This window comes from Gopherus flavomarginatus (assembly GCF_025201925.1).
Source record: "Gopherus flavomarginatus isolate rGopFla2 chromosome 13 unlocalized genomic scaffold, rGopFla2.mat.asm SUPER_13_unloc_5, whole genome shotgun sequence".
Lineage (NCBI taxonomy): Eukaryota > Metazoa > Chordata > Testudines > Testudinidae > Gopherus > Gopherus flavomarginatus.
Genome location: NW_026114613.1, coordinates 399,622 through 411,199, shown reverse-complemented (window position 1 = coordinate 411,199; position 11,578 = coordinate 399,622). Strand labels below are relative to the sequence as shown.

The 11,578-nt window shown below is 54.9% G+C and overlaps 1 protein-coding gene and 1 long non-coding RNA gene across 9 annotated transcripts in view; one reads left to right on the top strand and one right to left on the bottom strand.

Annotated features, from left to right (window-relative positions):
- The window catches only part of LOC127041851 (gametocyte-specific factor 1-like), a 77,282-nt gene that overhangs the window by 8,363 nt on the left and 57,341 nt on the right, over positions 1–11,578 (top strand). The window lies entirely within an intron of this gene.
- Positions 2,551–6,952, bottom strand: LOC127041853 (uncharacterized). Its single transcript, XR_007771733.1, has 5 exons — positions 6,624–6,952; positions 4,832–5,053; positions 4,173–4,195; positions 2,736–2,848; positions 2,551–2,628 (listed from the first exon to the last, which is right to left on the bottom strand). It is a non-coding gene; the product is annotated as an uncharacterized LOC127041853 (long non-coding RNA).

Below are 11,578 nucleotides of genomic sequence, written 5' to 3'. Positions count from 1 at the left end.
TGACAAACTGTGGCTAGTTGGAGCAACGATCGGCCAAACCTGCCACATCACAGGTAAACTACCGGCCTGGCCTGTCATGGTGCTTACCCCGGTGAGCTGCATGCCAAAGGTTGCCGAACCCTGAGCTAAAATATTTAAGAGACAAGTCAGTTGAAAATATAGTGGTGCAAGAACAAAGTAACATCGCTTCCCATTGCTACACAGCTTCCAGCTGCTGGAGGCTGCAATCCCCTGCGGTTAACATGGTTACTGGGTTGAAATCTCCCTTTGGCCAGTCAGAGACAGACACGTACCTGTGTCGCTCCTCAGCTGCCGTTGCAGCATCTCTAGGGAAAGGAGAAGATGGGAGAGATGAGAATTCAGGCCCTTGCATTCATGGAGAAATCCCCATTGCTTATTAACGGAACTGCTGTTAACTACGAGATGGTGACAGAGGGTACGTCTACACTACGCAATTATTCCGATTTTACATAAACCGGTTTTATAAAACAGATTGTATAAAGTCGAGTGCATGCGGCCACACTAAGCACATTAATTTGACGGTGTGCGTCCATGGTCCAAGGCTAGCATCGATTTCCGGAGCCTTGCACTGTGGGTAGCTATTCCATAGCTATCCCATAGTTCCCACAGTCTCCCCCGCCCCTTAGAATTCTGGGTTGAGAGCCCAGTGGCTGATGGGGCAAAAATCATTGTCGCGGGTGGTTCTGGGTAAATGTCGTCAGTCATTCCTTCCTCCAGGAAAGCAACGGCAGACAATCATTTCACGCCCTTTTTCCCTGGATTGCCCTGGCAGACGCCATAGCACGGCAACCATGGAGCCTGTTCAGCTTTTTTTTTTTACAGTCACTGTATGTGTACTGGATGCCGCGGACAGAGGCGATACTCCAGCGCTACACAGCAGCATTCATTTGCTTTTGCATGATAGCAGGGATGGTTACCAGTTGTTCTGTACCGTCTGCTGCCAGTGTAATTTCTCAATGAGATGACAGTTATCTGTACTTCTGTGCTGTCTGCTGCTATCATGGGTGCCCCTGGCTGAGATCGGCCGGGGGCAAAAGCAAAACTGGGAATGACTCCCCTAGTCAATCTCTCCTTTATGGTTTCTAAAAAGAGTGAGTCCTGCCTAGAATATGGGGCAAATGTACTAGAGAACCAGTGTATCAGAGAGCACAGCTGCTCTGTGTCAGATCCCGCAGAAATGATGAGCTACATGCCATTCACAGGGGGTGCCCCTGCAACAACCCCACCCATTGATTCCCTCCTCCCCCAACCTTCCTGGGCTACCGTGGCAGTGTCCCCCCCATTTGTGTCATGAAGTAATAAAGAATGCAGGAATAAGAAACACTGAGTTTTAAGTGACATAAAATGAGGGGGATGCAGCCTCCCGGTGCTATGATAGTCCAGGCAGGACATTAAGCAGTGTAGGGGAGAGGAGCCCAGCATCCCACTGCTATGATAGTTTAGGCAGTACAGAATCTTTTCTTTTCACATGAAAGGGAGGGGGCTGATTGAAGCGCAGCCCCCAGTTGCTATGATGAAGACAGTTACCAGCCATTCTGTACCATCTACTGGGAATGAGCGGGAGTCATTCCTATTTTCACCCAGGCGCCCCCGGCCAGCCTCACCTGAAGCCAGCCAGGAGTACTCACGGGTTGATAAGAAGGACGGTTACCAGTCCTACTGCATCGTCTGCCACCGGGGAGGGGAGAGGAGCGGAGCGGATACTTCTCTTCACTGCTGCAGCATCGCGTCTACCAGCAGCATTCAGTAGACACAGGGTGACATTGAAAGAAGTAAAGTAATGATTTATTTCATGTGGAGGGGGAGTAAATTGATGAGCTATTCCCTGAACCACGCTGGACAATGTGTTTGAACCAACAGGCATTGGGAGCTCAGCCAAGAATGCAAATACTTTTCAGAGACTGCTGGGGACTGTGGGATAGCTGGAGTCCTCACTACCCCCTCCCTCCCTCCATGAGCGTCCATTTGAGTCTCTGGCTTCCCGTTAACTTGTCACGCAGCACTGTGTAGACTGTAGATTTTTTTTTTCAAATGCTTTGGCATTTCGTCTTATGTAACGGAGCTTTGATAGAACAGATTTGTCTCCCCATACAGCAATCAGATTCAGTATCTCCTGTATGGTCCATGCTGGAGCTCTTTTTGGATTTAGGACTGCATTGCCACCCGTGCTGATCAGAGCTTCACGCTGCGCAAACAGGAAATGAAAATCAAAATTTCGCGGGGCTTTTCCTGTTTACCTGGCCACTGCATCCGAGATGAGATTGCTGTCCAGAGCGGTCACAGTGGTGCAAAATGGGATACTGCCCGGAGGCCAATACCGTCGATTTGCGGCCACACTAACCCTAATCCGATATGGTAATACCAATTTTAGTGCTACTCCTCTCGTCGGGGAGGAGTACAGAAACCGATTTAAAGAGCCCTTTATATCGATATAAAGGGCCTCATAGTGTGGACGGGTACAGTGTTAAATCGGTTTAACGCTGCTAAAATTGGTTTAAATGCTTAGTGTAGACCAGGCCAGAGATCAGAGGCCGATAATGCAGCCGCTGCAGACAGAGCCAGCCCCGCAGGGCTGCTCCATGGGGAAGGGCGACTCACTGAGCTGGGCTGTGAGATGGAGCCGGGGATCAGTGACATCACTAGAGTCCCTGACACCTCCCCAGGGTCAGGGTCACTCTAACCAGAGTAGACGCCACCCCTAGACTGCAACTCACCTTTGAATCCCAGCAGCACCTCCTGCAGCATGGCACTTTTCAGAGAGAAATCGCTGAGTCTCTTCTCCAGCTCTGCAAACGACGGCTCTGGCTTCCGAAACGTCCTGTCCTCCCTGCTGGGGAAGGAGGGGTGAGAAATAGGCCTGGACCCCAGACCCTGAGCCCAGCAACCCCCAAACTTTACAAAACCTGGATCTGAGCTTTGTAGCTTGAGATAGTCAGTGTCAGGGTGAGTCACCTCAGCCCTCTGCTCCCCAGAGAGACAAGAAGTGGGGAGACACTAGAGCAAGGAACGGAGACATTGTTCAGGAGCTTTCTCAGGGACGCTCTGGTTCTGTGGGGGCAGAGCCACCTCCTACGCTGGTTTACTGCAGGAACAAGGGGCACCAGCACAGGGATTACATGGAAAGGGAGGAGAGACAGACCAAAGAGTAGGCAGGTCCTACATGCTGACAGTGGCCACAGACAGAACCCAGGGCTCCAGCAGGGAATGAATGTGGGTCCTTTAATGCCAAAACCCCCGAACCCTTCAGCTGAAGCAGTAACCCTGGGGCGTCCAGCTCATTGGGCAGAGAGGGCCACATTGCCCTGTCCATTACGGCCAATGGTCAAGGGCATCAGGTTAGGACTCTGTGCCCTGCTCCATTCACAGCAGAACTCCCACTGCTCTCCATGGAACACCCACATACAAAGAACAAGGGGGGAATCTGTCCTTCAGATGGGAAATAAAATTTTAGTTCTTAGTATTTTGCCAGGTCTTTGTCTGTCACACACAGTGTCACTCAGGAGGAAAACAGCCCCCTCCTGGATACCCCTGTAGGGCCCTACTTCTTCTTCCCTGTGTTTCCCTTCCTTTCCCACTCTCCTTTTTCCATTTCTCTCTCGCTTCCTTGTCCTTGAGTCTCTCCTCTGTTCTTCCCTCCCTACAGCAACCCCCTATTCCCACCCCACAAAGGCTTCACTCCCACCCCCTCCCCATTCCATCTGCTCGAGTGATCAGCCAGGAAACACTCCTGCCATTTCAGTTGACACCTCAATGACATTAACAGCGGACAGGAAAGTTCACACTCTCAGAGCTACAGCTTCAGGCCACTGGCAGTCCCACCAAGGCAACACTGTCTCTGTTTACACTGGGGAGGTGCTGAGGGCCAGCAATTCACTTTAACAAATGCGAAAGCTGAGATTCTGCAGCCTCGGAATACGTGACGTGGCCACATCAGTCCAGGAAACAGGCCTGGTCTGTTCCATCAGCCCTGGCTCTAGCAGCCTGCTGTGACCTCATGAGCGATCAGACAGTAACGGGCTCTTCTCCTACCTGAGTCAGCCACTAGGGGAGACAGAATCACACGCTCCAAGGGCAGGGGGCAGCTTCCTATTCAGTGCAGTTATCAGACCTAGTGGCCCATGAGAGGGAGCGAAATGGAGCCCAGAACTTACCTGCCCCCAGTGCTCCCAGCACCCTAAAGAGGGAGAGAAAGAGGAGGCCGTCAGGGGGAGTGTCCCTGGTTGGGGAGGCCTCCTGCTCTGCAGGGGTCACTATTGAAGCCTCGGGTAGTAGGGGAATTTCAGGTTTACATTCCCAGAGCAGCTGCCCCCGCCACCAGGGACTTTCCCCTACGCAGCCCCAGCAATCCCTGCGGGCAGGTCACCACTGCGGAAAACTTCTCCCCAGCCACTTTACAGGCAGAAGATATTTCTCTGCATTGAGAATCAAATTCCTCCCAGTGCTGACAGATCCAGAAGACCTCTGGCCCCACTAAACCCATTAACCTGCCGTGAGAGGGGCCTTAGGCCTGGTTCGGGACCTCAGCATGGTGGGGGAGGGGATTTCACCCTCCAAGTGCAAATGGAGACAGACATTTCCAGGAGAGAAGGTCTTGGGGCTGCAGCATCCAGGACTCCCAGGGTCCGTCCCTAGTGCCGCTGCCAGACTCAGTGTGACCTTGAGCAGGGCTCTGCCCCTCCCTCTGCCTCACTTTCCCCATTTGTCCCAGAGGGATAATGCCCCTGACCCCACTCTGTAAAGTGCTTTGGGGTCTAGGACTCAGAAGCGCCTATAGAAACACTGCGTATGATCACTGCAATAACAGCCTGACCTGCAGGGACTGGCTCAGCGGCTGCTGCCCCTTCTCTCCTCCCCTCTCGCTGAGCAGGGAAATCTCCCATTACAGGCTGCAGACGCCCTCATCCCTTCTCTGGACAATGGCTCTCTCTAGCTCCTCCAGCCGGGACAGCAGCGGCTGCTCCTGCTCCCCCAGAAGCCCTCGCAGCTCCTTCCACTCCCAGACAATCTTCTGCCTCTCGGTTTCTGTCTGTTTCTGCAACAGGGAGAGGGCAGCTCAGTAACAGGGAAACACAGAACATAAGAATGGCCAGACTGGGTCAGACCAAAGGCCCATCTAGCCAGGTATCCTGTTTTCTGACAGCGGCCAATGCCTGGTGCCCCTGAGGGAGCGAACAGAACAAGGAATCGTCAAGTGATCCATCCCCTGTTGCCCATTCCCAGCTTCTGGCAAACAGAGGCTAGAGACACCATCCCTGCCCATCCTGGCTAATAGCCACTGATGGACCTGTCCTCCATGCACTTCTCTAGTTCTTTTTCGAACCCTGTTAAGTCTCGTGGCCTTCACAACATCCTCTGGGCAAGGGGTTCCACAGGTTGACTGTGTGTTGTGTGAAGAAATACTTCCTTTTGTTTGTTTTAAACCTGCTGCCTATTCATTTCACTGGATGACCCCTAGCTCTTGTGTTATGAGGAGGAAATAACACTTCCTTATTTACTTTCACCACACAAGTCATGATTTTATAGTCCTCTACCATAATCCACCCTTAGTCGTCTCTTCTCCAAGCTGGACAGTCTCAGGCTTTGTCTACACTGGCACTTCTCTCCTGCCAACAAACAGCAGCTACACTGCATGCCTGTGAGCAGCACGGCTGTAGTGGCACAGTCGTGTTGCTAAAAGCTGCGGAGTGTAGCCATAGCCTGTCTTAATAATCTCACCTCACACGGAAGCTGTTTCATATCCTTCATCATTTTTGCTGACCTTTTCCAATTCCAATGTCTCTTTTTTGAGATGGGGTGACCAGATCTGCACGCAGGATTCAAGATGTGGACATACCATGGATTTATATAGAAGCAATATGATATTTTCTGTTTTATTGTCTATCCCTTTTCTAATGATTCCCAATATTCTGTTTGCTTTTTTGACTGCAGCTGCAGATTCAGTGGATGTTTCCAGAGAACTATCCACAGTGACTCCAAAATCTCTTTCTTGAGTGGTAACAGCTAATTTAGACCCCATCGTTTTATGGGTATTTGATATTATCTTTGCCAATGTGCATTACTTTGCATTTATCAACATTGAAATTCATCTGCTTGGAAACTGGGGAAAATCATAAATGCACCTCGGAGCGGGTGGCAGAGTTGTTTACCAGAACATGAGATCTCTTGTGGTGAGTGATGGGAAGTTCATTTATCCCGGGAAGGGAGAAGGGGTCAGGGCCACGGTGAGCTGTACATCACCAACAAGAGGGACACTTCTCCCCGAAACCTCATCAACTTGCACTGAGCCAAATTCTCCATCTCTGCAGCCCACATTTCATCTCCTTCCTCCCCCATCCTTCCCAGGAGCTAGAAAGGATCCTTGGTCACTGTGACATCCAGATAGCCTGTGGGTAGGGGCTCCGGGCTAACACAGACTGACCCTCTCCTGCCCAGCAGCCTCCTGCACCCTAAGGGCATCATGTTACCCCCATGTCTGACCCTGCAGGCTCCCTGGGCTTTAGTGGGGACGGGTCCCTGGCTGAGGCTGGCAGGGTGGGCCCTGCATTCACCAGGTCATTCTTATGCCAGGCAAACCTCAGTGGCGGGGGGCTCTGGGCACCTACCAGCAGCTCCTCGCTTTGCTGCTCTTCCTCGGCTTTGGCTGCTTCTCTCTCTTTTCCCAAAGGGGTCAGACACTTTTGTGGTACCTCCTGGAAGAAGCAGGGGAGGGAGGGTTAGAAACTGCTGCAAACCTCCCAGCTGCCAGATTTCAGGGCCCGTCCTGCCCTGCAGACGCCTGTGCAGGGTCCCTGGGACTCAGCCTGAGAGGAGATGGTGAAAGAGGGAGCAGCTTTTCCAGAGGAAACGGAGGGCCCCAGGCTGCAGTGACAGGGCTGCAGCCCAACCCCCAGCTCCCTGGGGTCTCACCCACATCCCAAGCAGCCAACTTCAGACAGTCCCTCACTTTCCCCAGCTCCAGCCCCCAAAGCTCCTGCACGACCAGATCTGAACATGGAGCCCCTCAAACATCCCCAACTCCCAGTCCTACCTCCCAGCACACCCCAAACTCCCAGCTCCCAGCTCCCCCACAGCCCCCATCCCCAGCCGCTCACCTGCCCCCAGGCCCAGTCTGGGCTCCAAGCTCTGCAGCCGATCCGCGATCCAGCCCTTTCTGCAGCTCCTGGCACAGCTGCTCCCGGGCTCCACTCCACCCTGGACACTCGCCCCTCGCAGCCCTGGGTGGCCCCGCTCTGGCCTCGGGGAGCTCGGGGACCCCCGGGCAGGGGGCGAACCAGGCAGCCGGGCCCGACCCCTCCTGGAAGGAGTGAGTCCGCCCCACGCGTGTCCCTGCCCGGCCCCACGGCGCTGCCCCGTGAGCTGCAGGGCTGGAGCAGCCTCCGCGCTGCGCTCCCAGCCCCGGCCATGCGATTTGCAACCCCATGGACCAGTGGAGGAAGCAGATCCTGAGTGTTTTCGACCACAAACTCCATCCCTCCCGATTTGCAACCTCATGGACCAGGCGGCAGCAATTCTTGAGCAGGAGCACAGATGGTTTCCTTATGTGGCAGAAAGTGAAGCTAGTTGGAAAATGGGAGGGTTGCTCAAAGTGACGTTACACCGGTACAAAGGGGCTGGGGTCAGGCCAGGCCGGGGGGGGGGGGCAGGAAAGGGCTCCTCCTCCCGGGGCCTGGCCCTGCCCCCTGGCCCCTCGCAGGGGGGTTGGGACACGCGGGGAAGCGGAGACCCGCCTCAGCCCAGAGGGGGGCAGGAGAGGGGCTGGGGCTCCCCAGAAGAAAAGGAGGAACAGGGGCTGGTGCTGCTGAACTATCAGACTAAGGAGCGCCGGGCTGAGAATGCAGCGAGCACGTGTCAGTTCAGTGCTGGAGATGGGACCCAGCACGTGTCAATCACCTGTCTCTAAAGTGACTAAAGCCCCTGGGCACAGCTCGCCAGGGCACAGCTTGGGAGCTGCACTGGGAATACATCCTGCAGGAAATCCCTTCCCCCCCTCTCCTAGCTTGTGTTTTGTTACAGCCTTGGAAATAATCCTGCTGCCTGCGTGTGTTCCGCAGAGAACAGAGGAGCAAATTCTCTCCCTGTTCACCCTTCCACAGCCATTAAAGGAAGGAATAAACCCCCAGCAGTGCCCTGCCCCACAGAGTCCCCTCCTGTAAGGAGAGAGATGTGCAGTGACTAGGGGTCCAGCTCAGCGTCACAGGTTTATATAACTTTTGATGATGCCCAGAATGGATCCAAGTCCTGCCCTTCCTTCCTCGCCCCCCCACACCTAAAGCTCTAGGAGGCAGTTTAGGTACATGAGGTGACGGCTCTGGGATGGGCAGGGGGTGGGGGGGCGGTGGCAGCCTGTGGGAGTGAGTTTGGGTGCTGGAGGGGATGCGGGCTCTGGGAGGGAGTTTGAGTGCATGAAGTGCAGGCTTTGGGATGGGCAGGGGGTTGGAGTGCAGGGGAGGCAGGAGGCGGACCCTGGGATGGAGTTTGGATGTGGGCCCTGTGCTGGGGCAGGGAGTTGGGGTGCAGGGGGGGTGGTGGCAGGCACTGGGAGGGAGTTTGGGTGGGATATCTGGGCTGTGGCAGAGGATTAAGGTGTGGAACCTATCTTGGGCAGCTCCCGAGAGTGACCCACACCCCCATCTGGCAGCAACTCCTACATGGAGGAGGCCCGGGGGGTATCGGTCTCCTGGCACCACTGCCCGCTGGCACCACCCCTGCAGCTCCCATTGCTGCAGTTCCAATGGCAGAGTTGGCACTTGGGGTGGGGGCAGCGTGCGAGAGACACACCCCACGGGGGCTGCCGGTAGCGGTGGCAGGTGTCCCCGGGTCCTTTCAAATCGCCCGGGGCCAACTGCTCAGGCTTTCTGACTTTCTGATGGGGAAGCAAAGGGAAGGCAAATGTGCCCCTCATGAGCAGTTCTGGGGAGTCTTTTTGGGGCTTCTGGAGTAGGCAGCAGAGAGGTGCAGCCTCAGCACCGAGTCTGTTTCACTGGAGAGGAGAGGGGGCTGCAGGGTGATCTCCCACCTCCATGCATCCAGCGGCCTATGTTCCCCACTGCCATGCTGGAGCCTCCACATTTATTTATTGACAAATAAACTTTGCAGAATATTCAAATATTGTGCAGAATCTCCTCAGGAATGAGACTGACTCAGGAACCTCCTTGGAGTTTCACTGCCTGGTTAACCACTCAGCCACCACACCAATGCACAGAGAGTGCCAAGCCCTACTGCTATGTGGGGCTGGGGGCTGGGGTGGGGTCATACACACTCATTCTGTCCGCTCCCCCCGCTACAAACTGCTGCTGATTTCCCATTTAGGACATTAGCCGTTACTGACAAGGTTTGTCTGTGTCCTTTTTTTTATCTCATTGTTAGGTATAAGAAGTATAAATTGTTTAATATGTTCAATTAGTTGGTTAATAAGATGTTTATGAAGTAAATCACTAGCTTTAAAATAAGATCTAATATGGAGCATATGAACTATTGACCCCTGGACTCCATCTCTGAGAGGAGACTTGTTTACCATCAGGACACAGGCTCAAACCAGTCCAAACTGGTTTTTCCCGCCAAAACCAGCCCTCAGAGTTCCATCTCCTCAGAACTTTTCCCACCACAAAAGTGATATAAGGATGTGATCAGCGCCTGCACGGGGCTGCGCACCCCAGCGACGGCCTGTCCACGGTCAGGTCTTCACAGCGCTCCCGAGCTGGAGAGTGAAGAACCCCCTCGGTCCCGCCGTGACACTGAGGAACAGGAAGCCTATCACCACCATTCCTGTCATCCTGCATTCCTGGTGTCCAGCATCCCAGAGGGCCTCCCTGTCAGCGACGAAACCCAACCGTCATTTGGACTCCCCAGTGCTCCTCTTCAACGGCTCTAAATCAGCCGGAGAGTGGAAGGTCCTGAGCATCGCGCCAGCACGTGGGATCCGCTGCACTTGAACAGTGGGGAAAGGTGTTTCCCCCCATTTTCACCTGCATTGATTTGTCCTTGTGTAGGTGGGAAATGGTTCCCCTGAGTGATTTCTGAACTAGGCAGCAGGTTAATGGGCAGAGGCTTGAGACAGGGACACCTCTGGGCTGGGCTGGGGGGGGGCCACTCTGTGCTGGCAACAGGGCATGGAAAGGCCAGGAATGGAAGGGAGGAGCAAGTGTCCCCCATAGAGAGGGTCCAGCCCCAGGCTGCTACCTGCAGCACATTCCTACCCTGGCCAGGGGGGGGACTTTTTCCAGCTGGAACTGGCCCTTGGGCAGCCCCGGGCTCTGCCTGCACCAGCCCCCTGGGCCGGAGCCCCCCAGTGAGTGAGAGACCCTGGGAGGGGCACTGGGGCTGGGCAGGAAAGTGACTCTGCCCGGGGAACCTGGGAGAAGCCTCAGAACTGCCTCAGCCCCAGTGGAGCTGTAGCAGGATCTGCCCCTGGCACCACTGGGATTTGGGGAGCAAAGACTGGGGCCTGGCAGGGGAGATCTCCTGTGGTGTGGGGGGAGATGAGGGATATCAAGCAGGGAGGGGTGTAGCTGGAGTTGTAGGGAGGGGAAGGTCAGTGGGACGCGGTGATGGTGGGGGGGTTGAACTGTCTCTGTGCAGCCAGGAAATTCCCGGGGGGGGGGAAGTGGCAGGCAGCTGAAGGGGGGAGGTGAGTTAATTGGATCCTTCTCCTGTTTGTGCCACTTGCCTCTCACCCTTGATACAAATTCTCTCTAGTTCTGCCCCTTTTCTCTCTCAGTATCTCACACGGGGCTATAAAATCAGGGGCGATTTCCCCCATTTCCCCTCAAATGATCAGTTCTCCCATCTCCCCCTAGTTAGGTTGGTGAGTTCTGGAGATTTGGGGTTTCAGGAGGTGATTGTGATGTGCCCAGCCCTGAGGCTATGGGTCCTGGAAGTGGGTATCGCTGGGAGCCTGGTGGCTGCAGAACAGTGGGGGTGGGTGTCTCTTGGGGAGGTGGGACAGGAGGTTAGAGGGAGCCTGGTGCTGTGCCGGGGGCTCTGTCTGGGCTTCCCCCGCAGACTCCTGGGATTGCTGCCATGCCCAGTGCACAGTGTGTGTGTGAGAGAATCCCCGGCGCTAGGCCAGGGGATCCCGCAGGGGGGAGGAGGGGGTGCCAGGCAAAAGGGCAGGGAAGATTCTTCTGGAGGGCAGGGGGGATCCTAGGCAGGCAGTGAGGGACTGAGTTCCCAGTGGGGGTCCCTTTTGGGGGGTCTCTGGCTGTGAGGGTCTCTTGGTGGGGAGAACCCTTTGGGATTCCCAACCTGGCAATGAAGATCTGGTGGGGGTTCTCTGGCCGGTGGGGCTCTGAGGGGTATCTGAAGTCCCTGGCCAGGGACTCTGGGGGCTGGGTCCCAGGGAATATTTGTGTGGGGGGGGCTGGCTGGGCTCTAAGAGCTGCTCCTGACCTTGCTTCTTCTCCCTGATTAGCTTATGCCAGAATCCTGGCTCCAAGCACTGCCCGACATTCCCCGGCCAGGCCCAGTCACTGTGATAACTTTCTAGCCACTTACCAAACACTGTGAGGTGAAATCATAGATTTTGCTTTTGTCCCCTCTTGAAAACTGCAGGAACTTC